Genomic DNA, 13,467 nt, shown 5'->3' with positions numbered 1-13,467 from the left:
TGATAACATTGAACTGAATGTTATGAAAAGATGACATTTAATGGTACAACAGTATAAAAGCACTCAGTGTACATGCAAAAAAGGCTTTCTATATGACATAAAATTTAAAACATAAAATACAAGATTAAAATATGTAAAAATTAACATATCTTGCCCAGAAACTAGCAACATTAATTGCATTCTGTTGTGCTGCTGTGAGGTCAAGTATACACAGAACTGGGCACAAAGGGTAGGTATATGTGTTGTCTGCATGTCACCACAGTTGCAAAGAGTAGAAGCAACTGAATAGGTCAATTTGTTCAGAGGGTCTCTGGTTCTTGTCATACCTATGTACATTCTATTCAATAATTATCATACTTCCCAGCTTTTCTCAGACCCAGGTGCCAGCTTTTTCATTGGTTCCATCCAGTGTTGGTTCTTTGTGGCTTTCCATATGTCCACTCTGCTTTCAAATTCTTCAGACTTCCATCAACCCAAGGAAGTTTTTTGCTGGATTTTAGTCTCTTTTCATCTGGTTGTCTACATATTGATGATTTGAGTCTCTCTCTGTATGCTGCTGCTTCTCTGCAAGCAACAGGTAGGGCAATGCTGGCTAGATTGTAGTATGTGGTAGTATGTGTGATAAAACAAGATTTATAGTCAGGAATAAATGGGTGATAAAGACATAGACTTTATACAAAGTAAGTAAGTGACTGGTGTGAAAGAAGTCACTTGAGAAAGGTTGGTGATATGCAAATAAGAAATGAGGATCAAATCAAAAATTTGTGGAGGAAAGGTGAGTAAGCTGAGAGGAACAAGAAGATCAAGAAGTCATGTTTTGGTGAAGATGATTAAGATTGTCAGGAAGAGAAGTGAAAATTTTAACGAGCAAAACGTTCAAACTATGAATTGTATGAGTATGAATGAAAAAAGTTATGGGACAGTAAAGTGTATGGTTTTAATATACATCTAGGAATATTTTGTTTAATTTTCTCTTATTTCAGGTCTTGATTTATTTTGCTTACTATTTCATATATAATTTCTTTGCTCTGCATAGTACCAGTTATTCTGAAAGGGAATAGCATGTTGGGTTTAGATATGTGTATTAACTTCAGGCCAACTAAACATATAAGAAAAGTGAGAATGCACAAGTATACTAAAATCTACACTATTTTCAACCACCATCACCACAATAAAAACATCATGTGGAAAATACACAAAGTGTTGTAATATATACTTTAAATATACAAAATGTGATTTTCCTCTAGATTAGTTGTCTTTACAGTAGGAGAAAATGAATACAAACAGATTGGGATTAAGAAAATGAAAACAGACAAAATGCATGACAACTCTTGAACACAACTTGCACTTTCTTGCATAAGAACTTCAGCAAAAACCAATCACAATTTTTAATGGTAATACATTGTTAACATATTAGCCCACAAAAAATGTTGCTCCTTGTCTATATTTTTAAAGTGGTTGATTGTTATTTTGTTATACTTGTTGTGTCTCTTTTGTAACAAGGGAGGCAATTGGCACAGCTGTAAGGTACTTCTGGAAACAGGATTCGGGTGAAAGAATCTCCATCTCAGGAATTACCTGGAAATTAATCAGTCACTAACTTTAGCCCTAGAGGAAATTATATTTGCTTTACTGCCTAACAGATGATGTTGCTTATAGAAATGAATAAGAGTATTATTTCAAGTCAAATAGAAGCTGAAAAAAAACTATTCTGATTCAAAAGTTGTTTGGAAAAGAATAGAGGAAGTTGGGAGGAGAGCTTGTTTCTTATTTCAGGTCAAACCCTAGAGTCTCCTAGATTCTTATTTCCATTTTTACTTCTTCCTAAAAATGTATTTGATATCACTTAGAAAGCTGTTTAATTGATGAACTAAGCATTTGTAAAAACAATGATCATATCAATTCAGTGACAATATATTTTTTTTAAAAAAAGAAGCATGTTATCTCTGCTACATTTGTGAGACCCCCACTTGGAGAACTGTATGCAGTTCTGGGCATCACAATACAAAAAAAAAGATACTGAGGCTCTAGAAAAAGTGTAGAGAACAGCAACAAAGATGAATCTGGAGGCTAAACTGTACAATGAACAGTTGCAGGAAGTAGGTATGTCTAGTAGGTATGTCTAGTCTAAAAAAGAGAAAACTAGAGTTGATATGATAACAATCTTACAATACTTGTGGGACTGGCACAGAAAAGAAGGGTTGACCTATTTTCCAAAGCACCCAAGGACAGGAATAACAGGTTCAAGATTATCAAAGAGAGATCCAAGAGAGATCTAAGGAGAAATTTCCTGATGATGAGAACAGTTAATCAAGTTGTGGGTAGTCCATTATGGAGGTTTTCAAGAAGAGATTGGACAGCCATTTGTCTAGAATGATATAAGGTCTCCATGTCTGCAGGGGATTGGACCTGAAGACCTCCAAGGTCCATTTCTAACCCTCTTATTCTATGTTAGGCCTGTGAGATAGGCTTTCAAAACCAAATATAGGAGAGTTGAATTAAGGTTTTGTTAGAAGATGTACTCTTGAACATATGTAAATTGCCAAAAGAATACTGAGTAATGAAGTAGAGCATCTTACTGAAAAAAATAAAATGTGCTCATATTATTATTTATTGTGTGTTAGCTTATCAATTTAGAGGCTGACTTACTCCAAAACAACTCTGGGTAGCTTACATTTTAAAAAAGAATACAAAACAGTAAAAATGTGAATGACCATATACATTCAGACAAACTGTGCCATATATATCATAAAAAGACACAACTAGCAGGGGTTGCATAGCCACCCTGCCCCAAGAGTGGGAGTTTTTCTGGCTGGAGACTATGTGTTTACTCCAGCTATCCATGAATGCTAAATAAAATTCATTAGATCTTAAATAATAGCTAGATTTAGTAAGGAATACCCAAGGACTTGAATGATTCATCTTATCTCAACTACATTTAAAAGAACGGCAAAGAAAAAGGAGTAGGGAATCACATTTGTCTTTTAAACACAGTAGAACATTTATCTAATAATAGGCCATGGGAGAGAAAGTCACAGAGACAGCATGTGGAGACCCTTCCTCTTCTCTATCTCTTGCCATTTGCTCTACTGTCAAAATGACTCAAAGGTGCAAAAAAATGGTGTTGAACTCAGGTACCAAGTATATTTGATGGAAGCTTTGACCTTCCAATGACTTTTTTTGGACAAAACTAGACATTTATTCAACGACTTTAGTCGGGACTGAAGTACTAAAAGAACATGAACTTTTTCTGCCTTGCTATTTTCAGACTTAAAACATAGCACATTCCCCCCCACCCCAGATATGTGTACCATTACATTATTAATCACAGAGTGGATAGGTTCTTTGTTCTAAATATTTCTCAATCTATTCAAGAATTTTCTCTTCTATAACCATTTCCCCCCCATAAAACTTTGTTTTCCTTCTGAAATTAGGAGCTTCACTTTCATTTGCAGCTGTTATTTATGGGTCTTCCAAACATGATGAGGAAGCATTTTTGATAAAATGAAAATTCTTCTGGTTTATTTTCTTCTGCATGCTGTGGAATTGATGAAAAAGTGCCTTGAAGTTTTGAACTTATTTAGATGAATGTTGTGCTACTCTTGAGCTGGTATGCAGAAGTACTCTGAAAACATTCAGCTTTTGTCTGCTGCTTCACATTCAAATGTTATGCTTGTATGTCACACAAGAATTGATGTTGTGCTATAAAAAAAATCATTTTTCAATTACAGTTTAAAGTTTTGTTCTCCAGAGATTTTCATGTTACATCTTGCATACATAAGTTATAGATGTGGAAATAATGCATTTTACCTACTCAAAACCATTGCCTATTTTGGAGAACTTGGATTATCTAAATATAATCCCAGTGTGGATTATTTATTTAGGCATTAAAATATTTATATTCTGCTGATTGGAGTTAAAAATGGGATGCTTAACGACCTTTAATTAAGGTTCCCCGATAGTGGAGAGTACCCCACTGAATTTTCAGCTTTGCTGTTCTGGTTCTTGAAGAATTTCAGATAGTTCTAAGGTAGCTTCTGGAGGTCATCATTTTGCCACCCAATAACCTAGCAACTTCAAGTTCTGCTAGGTTTGTCTGGTGATAAATCAAGAAAACATATTGATAGCAGCAGCAGCAAATCTTTGACCTCTAATTTGATTAATTTTAAGAGAGAGAGAGAGAGAGAGAGAGAGAGAGAGAGAGAGAGAGAGAGAGAGAGAGAGAGAGCATACTATGCTCTCACAATTATACTCTGCATATTTGTTTTGGAAACTGCCTTCCAAACTTGTCAGGTAAAAATATCAAAGAGAAAATATAACAGCTAATAAAGGTAGCTTATATTTTACGCAGGTTTCTAACTTCCTTTTATTATATTTTTAGTTTATCCATAGCAAATAGATACATTTATTTTATTTATTTATTTATTTAATTGAATTTCTATACTGCCCTTCTCCCGAAGGACTCAGGGCAGTGTACAGGGCAATAAAAGCACTACATACAAAAGTTAAAAGTAAGATTAAATTAATTAAGCCCTAACAATAAATAATTAAAAATACCCCCAAACCCTTAGACCAGGCCGGCCTGTTCAAATAACCAGGTTTTCAGGTCACGGTGAAAAGAGCGAAGGTCAGGAGCCATCTGGAGCTCCACAGGCAGCTGATTCCAGAGGGCTGGCACACCCACAGAGAATGCCCTCCCCCTGGGGGGCGCCAGCTGACACTCTCTGACCGACGACACCCTGAGGAGGCCCTCTCTGTGGGAGCGCACTGGATGAAGGGAAGTTGATGCTGGCAGCAGGTGCTCCCATAAGTAATCTGGACCCATGCCATTTAGGGCTTTATAGGTAATCACCAGCACCTTGAATCTCACCTGGAGGGCAACTGGAAGCCAATGCAGCTCGCAGAGAAGAGGTGTTACATGGGAGTATCGGGAAATCCCCATCACAACTTGCACGGCCGCATTCTGCACCAGCTGAAGCCTCCGAGTGGTCCTCAAGGGCAGCCCCATGTACAGAGCATTGCAGTAGTCTATACGAGAGGTCACGAGTACATGAGTGACTGTACACAGGGCATCCCGGTCCAGATACGGTTGCAACTGGTGCACCAGGCGAACCTGGGCAAAAGCCCCCCTGGTCACAGCTCCTACATGAACCATTGATAGTTTTTTTAGTTTAGTTTTTATTAAATTTTTATACCGCCCTTCTCCCAAGGGACTCAGGGCGGTGAACAGGGCATATGATAAAAGTACAAAACTACAAAAGTTAAAATAGAATTAAATGAATGCCCAAGATAAAACAATAAAATATACAAATATTTAAAACCCAAATTAACTCCCCATCAGGCCAGGCAAGCTTGTTCAAACAGGTGGTCACAGCTCCCCTTGGTCACAGCTCCACATGAACCATTGATAGTGATAGTTTATCAGATATGCATTCTTTCTTTTCTTCTTCATGACAAACATTTTCCTCTTGATATACAGATACAAATCCTTATTTATATATGAATAAATGAATTTGGATTCATGGCACCCTACTGTAGTTGGGCACTGTCAATGGGAGGGAGAGTCTAGTTATAACAGAAAGCAGCTCCGTTTTCTCTTTATGTTAAAATCTTCAGTCCAACACCAGTCCTTAACATATCTGTCCAAAAAGGTGTTTTTATTAGCATGGAAAAGAACCTGATCTTGCAAATCCCTTTTAATAATTCTGGCAAGGAGATGGGTCTTAACAGTAAATCATTTCTTTCTCACTTGTTACCATGGATACCACATTTTGTCCTCTGTTTTGTTTCTCCTCTTCATCATATTTGACTCTTTGGTCCTGGTGTCCATGGTGACATACTCCATAAAATAAATAGCTCTTAAAAAAAGTTTGTTTCTTGAAGTTCTACAAATTGCGGCTTTAGTGTGCTATCTTAATGTAAAGGAATAGCAAGTCCCTATTTTTCCCCCTTTACTCATTATCAGGAAATTTCAACAGCTTAATTGGATACCTATTCCATTTGTGAAATCTTAGTACCAATCATTCTTCATCTTCCTTTAATCATTTTTTGGGGAACAGATGCCATACACTGAACATCAGTTACCTGCTTTGATGCTTGAATAGATCTTGAATTCCATTCTGAATCTCATACTTTATTCTATGTTCTGCCTAAACCTTCAAGGGACAAACTCTGTGCTTCCCTAAGATGAATTGGATTGATGTACTATTCAAGTATATACAAATTTCATATTTTTGTATGTCTTTCAGTTTCCAGTGCAATAATTATGCATGTGGTGGCAGACAGAAAGTGTTCTCAATTGGTATTGGCCAACTCTGTATGCTATTTCTGAATGAACCTAGAACTTAAATAATTCCTGTTCCAGCAAATCTCTACAATTTTGAATGGGATTTTGTTTTTAGATATAATTTAACTTTATGCCTAAGGAGATAACAAGGAAATACTGTATTTCACAGCTGTGCAAACTAACACATGATATGACCATGATACTTTTTGAAAATTCCAAGCTACTTGTTTATAAATGATACATTTTCTTAATTTCCAGTTGTAATACTGTATCATATTCCCACTGGAAGTGTTTACATCATGTATTTATTATGAAAGTTAATTTCTGACCAAATTCAGAAATAATAAGCCAATTTGATTGCTCCATAATCTAAGGCCAAATTTATAACAAAAAAAACCTAACCAAGAATATGGTTGAGCATCAAGCTGCTTAGTTAAAATTATACAAGCCTAATTGCCCATGAATCCAGTGATGTTGCAATGTCTTATCCTTTTAAATTGCAATAGGATCATTCTAGAATATAACCATCAATTTGCATAGCTCTAGTTGGCTATTTTAGCAGACCAGAAATAGAAACCTCATTTTTGTTTAGCTTACTAATGAATCACGATTACGCTAACTCAATATATTGTGCCCAACACTAGCATTAGTTAGAGTAGCAAGCACCCGTTCACACACAAACACATGCAGATATAAATACACTATTGATGAAACTAGGCATATGACACAGCATCCCTTCTATAGTCCATCCATAATATTCCGCATTAGCTGCCATAAGGGTGGAAATATGGGTAGTAATCAAAAATAGGACTTTCTGGCCCATAGACAGTAATAAAGATTTGATTGTCCAAAAATAGGAGTAGCAATGCCATTCAATGGCTTATAAATCTTCTTTCATGGTGTCTAGGTTCCATCATTAGGTCTTTATGTGTCCTTATAGAGATGCTGAACCCACATTCTCATCTGCTTCATCATTGCAAACACTACTCTCAGATAGCCTTAAAAATAACCACAGCAAAAAATAAAATAAAAAAGATCCATCCAGTCCAAAATCATGAGGGTTTCCATAACAGAAGGAATGAAAATAGTCTTAAATATATTGCAATCAAAATATTGTCAATGGTTACTGAGAGGAACAAGGTTGAGCAGTCTGAGCAAAAGCACAAACATGATATAACAAGCTAATTGTTGAGTTTCCAAAGCATAGCCAAGGAGTTAAGAATGGCAGTGGGATTTGTTGCTACTGTAAGCTCAGATCTTTTTTTTTTTTATAATTCCATTTATATCCAGCCCTTCTCTGAAGACTCAGGGGGGCTTACAAGCTTAGCAGTAGCCTTCATTCTATGTATATGCCTGCTTATTAGGGCTTTCACACCCCCCCCAAGTGGCATTATTACAAAGTCAGCTTATTGCCCCCAACAATCTGGGTCCTCATTTTACCTACCTCGGAAGGATGGAAGGCTGAGTCAACCTTGAGCCTGGTGGGACTCGAACCTGCACTAATTGCAGGCAGCTGGTGTTACTTAAGGAGGCATTAGCCCACTGCTCCACCAAGGCTCTAATTGGGAAAGGGTTATATGCAATTGATTTGTAACTGGGGCTAAATCAGGTTAGAATTTTAAGGCTTAGCACCAGGAAAAGAATTGGTAATAGAGGAGCCTGAGAATTCCTCATTTTTTTTCATCATCTCATCAAATAAAATTACATCCCCTGAAGTGCTCTCTGATTTGGAGAATGCTGGGGTTCAGATCATTTTGTAATTTGAGAGATCCTCAACTGAATTTAAAATCCAAGACATATTAACTTGAACAGACTTTGAACATTCTTTAAGAATACAAATAATAAATACAAATAATTTTTAAAGGAAGTAAATTAAATTTACCCCAGTTAATCTGATATCCAGAATTCAAGCCATATGACTGAATTTTATTCATTAGGGCTGCTAATTTTTAAGCATAGCCACCTTATGATTATAATAAGGAAAAACCTTGTGCTCAAAAGAAGCAACCTTTATATCACTTATGTGAAAAGATGTTGTAATTTGTATCTCTTAATAGTTCTAATTATTAGTTGCTGGCCCTTGGGGATTGATCAAGATTCCAGGAATGCCATTTTATTATTGTAGAGTAATATAACAGAATTTTGAATCTTGAAATCATCTTACACCAAACAAAATCAAGGCAGGATTATTTTGGATTTCTCCAGTTCCTCAAAACATAAATTAGCACTTAATAAAGTGATAGTGAAGGCCTTGGAAAAATAGGAAAATTCAAATGTTATGATATGTTTCTACCTACAAAGACCAGAATCATGCAGGCATTTTTTTTTACCTGTAACACTCAATAAAAGTGAAAGTTTCACTGTAAAAATCAGTTTAGAAAGCGTATTGACTTATTTGGACTTAGGTGTTGAAAATGAGTCCTGAGAATACTACGGATAACCAAATAAAGGATTATAGAATGAATCATACCAGTACTTAATTGAGGCCCAAATGACTGGCTTAAATTATCGTATTTTGAACACATTACACAAGAACCTAGCTCTCCAGAGAAGACTGTGTTCCTGGGAATGGTGGAGTGAAAAGTGGAAAGAAAGACAAGAGGATGATCAGCAGCAATGTGAATGAATTATATTACAGCAGTAATGGATTCCTAGGAATTCTGATATAATCTTAATATAATTCTATGCAGAAATTATTTTAGACCATCTTCAGTTGAATGTAAAATAAAGTAAAATAGAAAATATAGCAAATGGATATCCCAAAAAAATTCCACTGATGGAGCAGACTATAGCTTGTATTCAAAGATTGACTAAATCATAGAGCCACTGTAAGATTAATTAGACTTTGCTACAATTCTTTCAAGTTATAAGAAAGTTAGATTTTAGTATTGAATATTCCTGGTTAACTAATAAATGTACAGAAGTGTTAGAGTTTATTCAGCAGGAAATTTGTTTAATTTAAATTGGATCTTTATTTTACAGAAAGATTTGTGGTTATATCAGCTAATAGACTTCAGTAATAAGGAAAAACTTGTTTTGAATTCACAGAAACATATAGAGTCTCTTGCTGATACCTTCAGATATTATTTTTGAGAAGTATGAGGATTAAAAATTCAATATGTTTATATGTCTGTTCCCCAATAAATCAGTAGTTAGATATTTGTTTCAAAATGGAAAAAATACTAAATAATATTTCAACAGGATATTTAAATGCTATTGTTATTATCCATGTGACCTTAAAGCAAAAATGAGGAAAGATGAGCAAGAATCCTATTCGAGATCTTGAATTTTCTTCAGCTCATGAGCAGAATTCCTTAGACAGGTTGGAAAATCATTGTGGATAATGTCCAGCATATTTCCATACGCTCAGTCTGTACCTATATTCAGATCAGATTAGAACAAGCACCCATACTATTCAGTTAAGTTAGTGATAGTTTAGCTTGATTTTTATTAAACATCAAATATCAAAATAGTTAATTGATAAAAAGTGCCAGAAGGCAAGCAAATGAAGTGTGAGAGAGAAAGAGACCTAAACACCTAGCAATAATTTATACTATCCATTTATCTATATCTCAGTATAGAGATATAGGGCTCTTGGGAATGATATTGTTCCAGTTTTAACCCTTCTATGTATATAAAAGTACAACAGAAGAAAAGAGTTCCTCATCAAAAAGGAAAAAAAATGTTGATATATATAATGCAATCAATATGCTAAAATAATAAAATAATATCAGGATGAAAGCCCTTTCTTTTGTAAATGTCTATGGAGATTCTCAGTCATCCAGGTCATAGTTATCCCAAATATGTTTTTTCACAAGGCAACTGGACTTTCTTGTTTTTCTTTGAAGCTGTTTCACTTCTCATCCAAATAGCTTCTCCAGCTCTGACTGTAAAGTGGGGAATGAAAAGATTTATATTCCTTGCAGACAGCTGTTCATTTGCATTCTTTTAGCGAGTCGTTAGTGCTACCTGGAGGTTCATCTGTGTCTTCAGGGTCACCTGAGTAGTATTGTAGACTGTGTTGTAGACTGGAGATAGATGATGTCAGATTCCCTCCCCCTCTGTTGAGCGAGGGCTGTTCAATTTTCACATAGATGGCCTCTTTGACCCCTCTTTCAAACCAGAGGTCCTCTCTGTCCAAAATGTGGATTTTGCTGTCTTTGAAAGACTGGCCTTTCTTTTGTACTATAAATTTCATCTAAAATGACTAAATGGGGATATTTGAAAAAAATAAATAAAAGCAGTGAAGTGTTTTTATTCAAATTCTTTATTCACAGTAATTCTCTTTAATATTAAAGACACAGTAAAGAGTGATAATTTCCTTTTTACAGTGTTAGCTTGTGAATTGTTAGCTTCCAAGAAGGAGAAAACACATAAATGGTCACTACAGAAGATGAAGCAAAAACTGACTGATATCCTCATGAGCCCTGTCTTATGGAATGCAAATCTATACAGGCTAGAACAGAAGATGTAGACAGAATAGCTTCCTATCAGTTGAGGTTTCTTTCATGAGACCATGCCTCTTGATGACAAATTCTCAGCTACTTTGAGAATGCATACAATACAAAAAGAAATTCCATAAGGAAACTCATTGTGAGAAGAAGAAAAAAATCAATGGAATCTATTCAAGAGCTGAGTATAAATTCCCCCAAAGATTATAAAATATCTTGAAATCACAGAAATTTTATTATTAAAAGAATATATAAAACAAGATAGGTACTTATTGAGAAGATGACCAGGGGTTCTAGGAAATTATTGAATTGAATTCTAAAATAAACAGTTTAGAAATATTGGTATCATGACCTATTCTTCTTTATGATTCTCTAATATATGAAAATCAATAAACTTTAGATTTTTCTAATCTATCTATATGGTCTCTAGTAACTGCCTTAATGGTACAAGAAACCATTGGGATTTTAAAACTTCCTAAGCTCAAGATGAAGATATGATTCCTTTAGAAATGTAGGAACAGAATCCAGAATGGTAAGTCACTTGATCAAATAAATCAGATAGGAGTTGTTAGGAGCTATTAATATAATTTAACAAATTATTATTATTATTATTATTATTATTATTATTATTATTATTATTGTTGTTGTTGTTGTTGTTGTTGTTGTTGTTGTTGTTGTTGTAGTTAATCTTCAATTCAATTTAAGTCTGGGACTGGTAAAACTTAATCGTTCAAGTCCTAACCGAGGATTGTTATTGTTGTTGTTATTGGTGGTGGTGGTGATGATGGTGGTCACATAAGCCAGTCAGATGTTTAGAATGGATTTCACACATTCATCTACTTACCAAGTATTATTATGGTTAGTCTCACAATCAGTCAGATGTTTAGATTGGATTTGGCATTTTTATCCACCTATCAAACCCTTTCAAAGGACCTGGGATAGGCAGATGGTGTTAAAGGTATTGTCACAGGATGTACAGGATGTTGTTATGAGTAAAGCTGTCTTTTACAATAGATTGATAATTTTGTCAATGTCGATGGTGTTTAAGTGGTGCTTCTGTTTTTTGAGGATTGCTCCCTAGGCACTATTGGTACTTTGCTTTCTTTTACCAGAGTTGTATTTCTATTTGCATCTCTCTCTCTCTCTCTCTCTCTCTCTCTCTCTCTCTCTCTCTCTCTCTCTCTCTCTCTCTCTCTCTCTCTCTCTCTCTCTCTCTCTCTCTCTCTCTCTCTCTCTCTCTCTCTCTCTCTCTCTCTCTTTCTCAACAACTTTAAGATATGTGGACTTCAACTCCCAGAATATCTTATACAACAGTGGGGCCCTCTCTATATGGCGGGGCTGCGCGGGGCGTGCAGCGGAGGCAGTGAGGGTCAGATGATGTAGGGCAGCCACTTAGGCGTGCAGGGCAAGGCAACGGTGGTGCAGGTCCAGCACCGGGTAGCCCACCAGTCTGGCTGACACAGGTGAGCACAAGGAAGGAGTGAACATGGAGTCCACAGAATCCATCTCCCACTCCTTTTCCTCTCTTACTTACCTATTTGAGATGGTGTAGTTGGGCAGCAGGGAGGGATGCAAAGTTCCTGCCAACTCACCTTCTCTGCAGACAACTTGCTGGTGCAATTTTTGCTGGCCAGGTCTTTTGGCGTGCTCAGCAGCAATTCCTATTGCCTTTCAAAAGCCAATAGGCTTTTGAAAGCCAACAGAGGGAGTAGCATAGGTTGTGCAAAAGCTTTTTTTGTGCGTGTGCAAAAAAAGGTTCTGGAACACCATTCTGAGCATTCTATGAGGAAAAAAAGCCCTGCTTTTATGTTTTAATCTTCTGATTTTTTAGGGTGCCATATTTATGGATGAGAAATATTGGTTGCAAAGTTGGCATTTCTGGATGTAATACAGATATTTTGGACTTATTTTTGTTTCTTTGCATGTTGGATATTTTTAAAAAGGCATATGCTACTGACTATGCTTATGCACATATGTAACGTCTTTTGCTAGGATACATGACTACTGCTTGCCCAGAATGTGAAAAGTGAAAGATTGTGAATAAACAAAATTTTAATGTACAAATAATACCACCAGAAATTATTTTAGCCTTTTTAATAAATGTTGTTATTGATGTTAAGCTCACCATGGAAAACATCATATATTGTTATGTATATACTAGGTTAATTATTTAAAGACTGAAGTGCAACATAACTAGATTCTAAATAATCTATTTTTCAAAACACACAACAGTCTAAACAGTAAAAGTAAAGTCCAAATTAAGAATATTTCATTCTTAAGAATTGTTTAATTTAAAGTGGTTTATTTGTAATAGATAGTTAGATTCAAAATAGTTTTCAAGAGTGTACAAAAGATACTATTTTTAGCATCAGCTAAATTAGACATATTACACTGAGAAAAATGTTTCTCATTTCTTTCCTGTTACCTTTATTGATTTCATTGCAGAGATATTAACATAGGAAATAGATTATTTTGTTATCTAATTTTACCTTCCAAAAGACAGAAACAGCTGAAAAATGTGAGGTTCTTTTCTGTTGGCTTTTTTGAATTAGCTGTTTTAGATTCTAAAAGTTTAGTTCCTAAAGAAGTAACCTTGTAAATAATTTTAATGTCCTCTAGTGCAGGGTAGGCAAACTTGGCTTTTTTATGACTCAAGGACTTCACATTAAGTTTCCGACGTATGGGCTTTTCAAGTGACTCTGAGGCATTGTTTACCTTAAAAGTCCTTTA

This window comes from Vipera ursinii (assembly GCF_947247035.1).
Source record: "Vipera ursinii genome assembly, chromosome: 1".
Taxonomy (NCBI): domain Eukaryota; kingdom Metazoa; phylum Chordata; class Lepidosauria; order Squamata; family Viperidae; genus Vipera; species Vipera ursinii.
Note: the sequence above shows the minus strand (reverse complement) of the source record.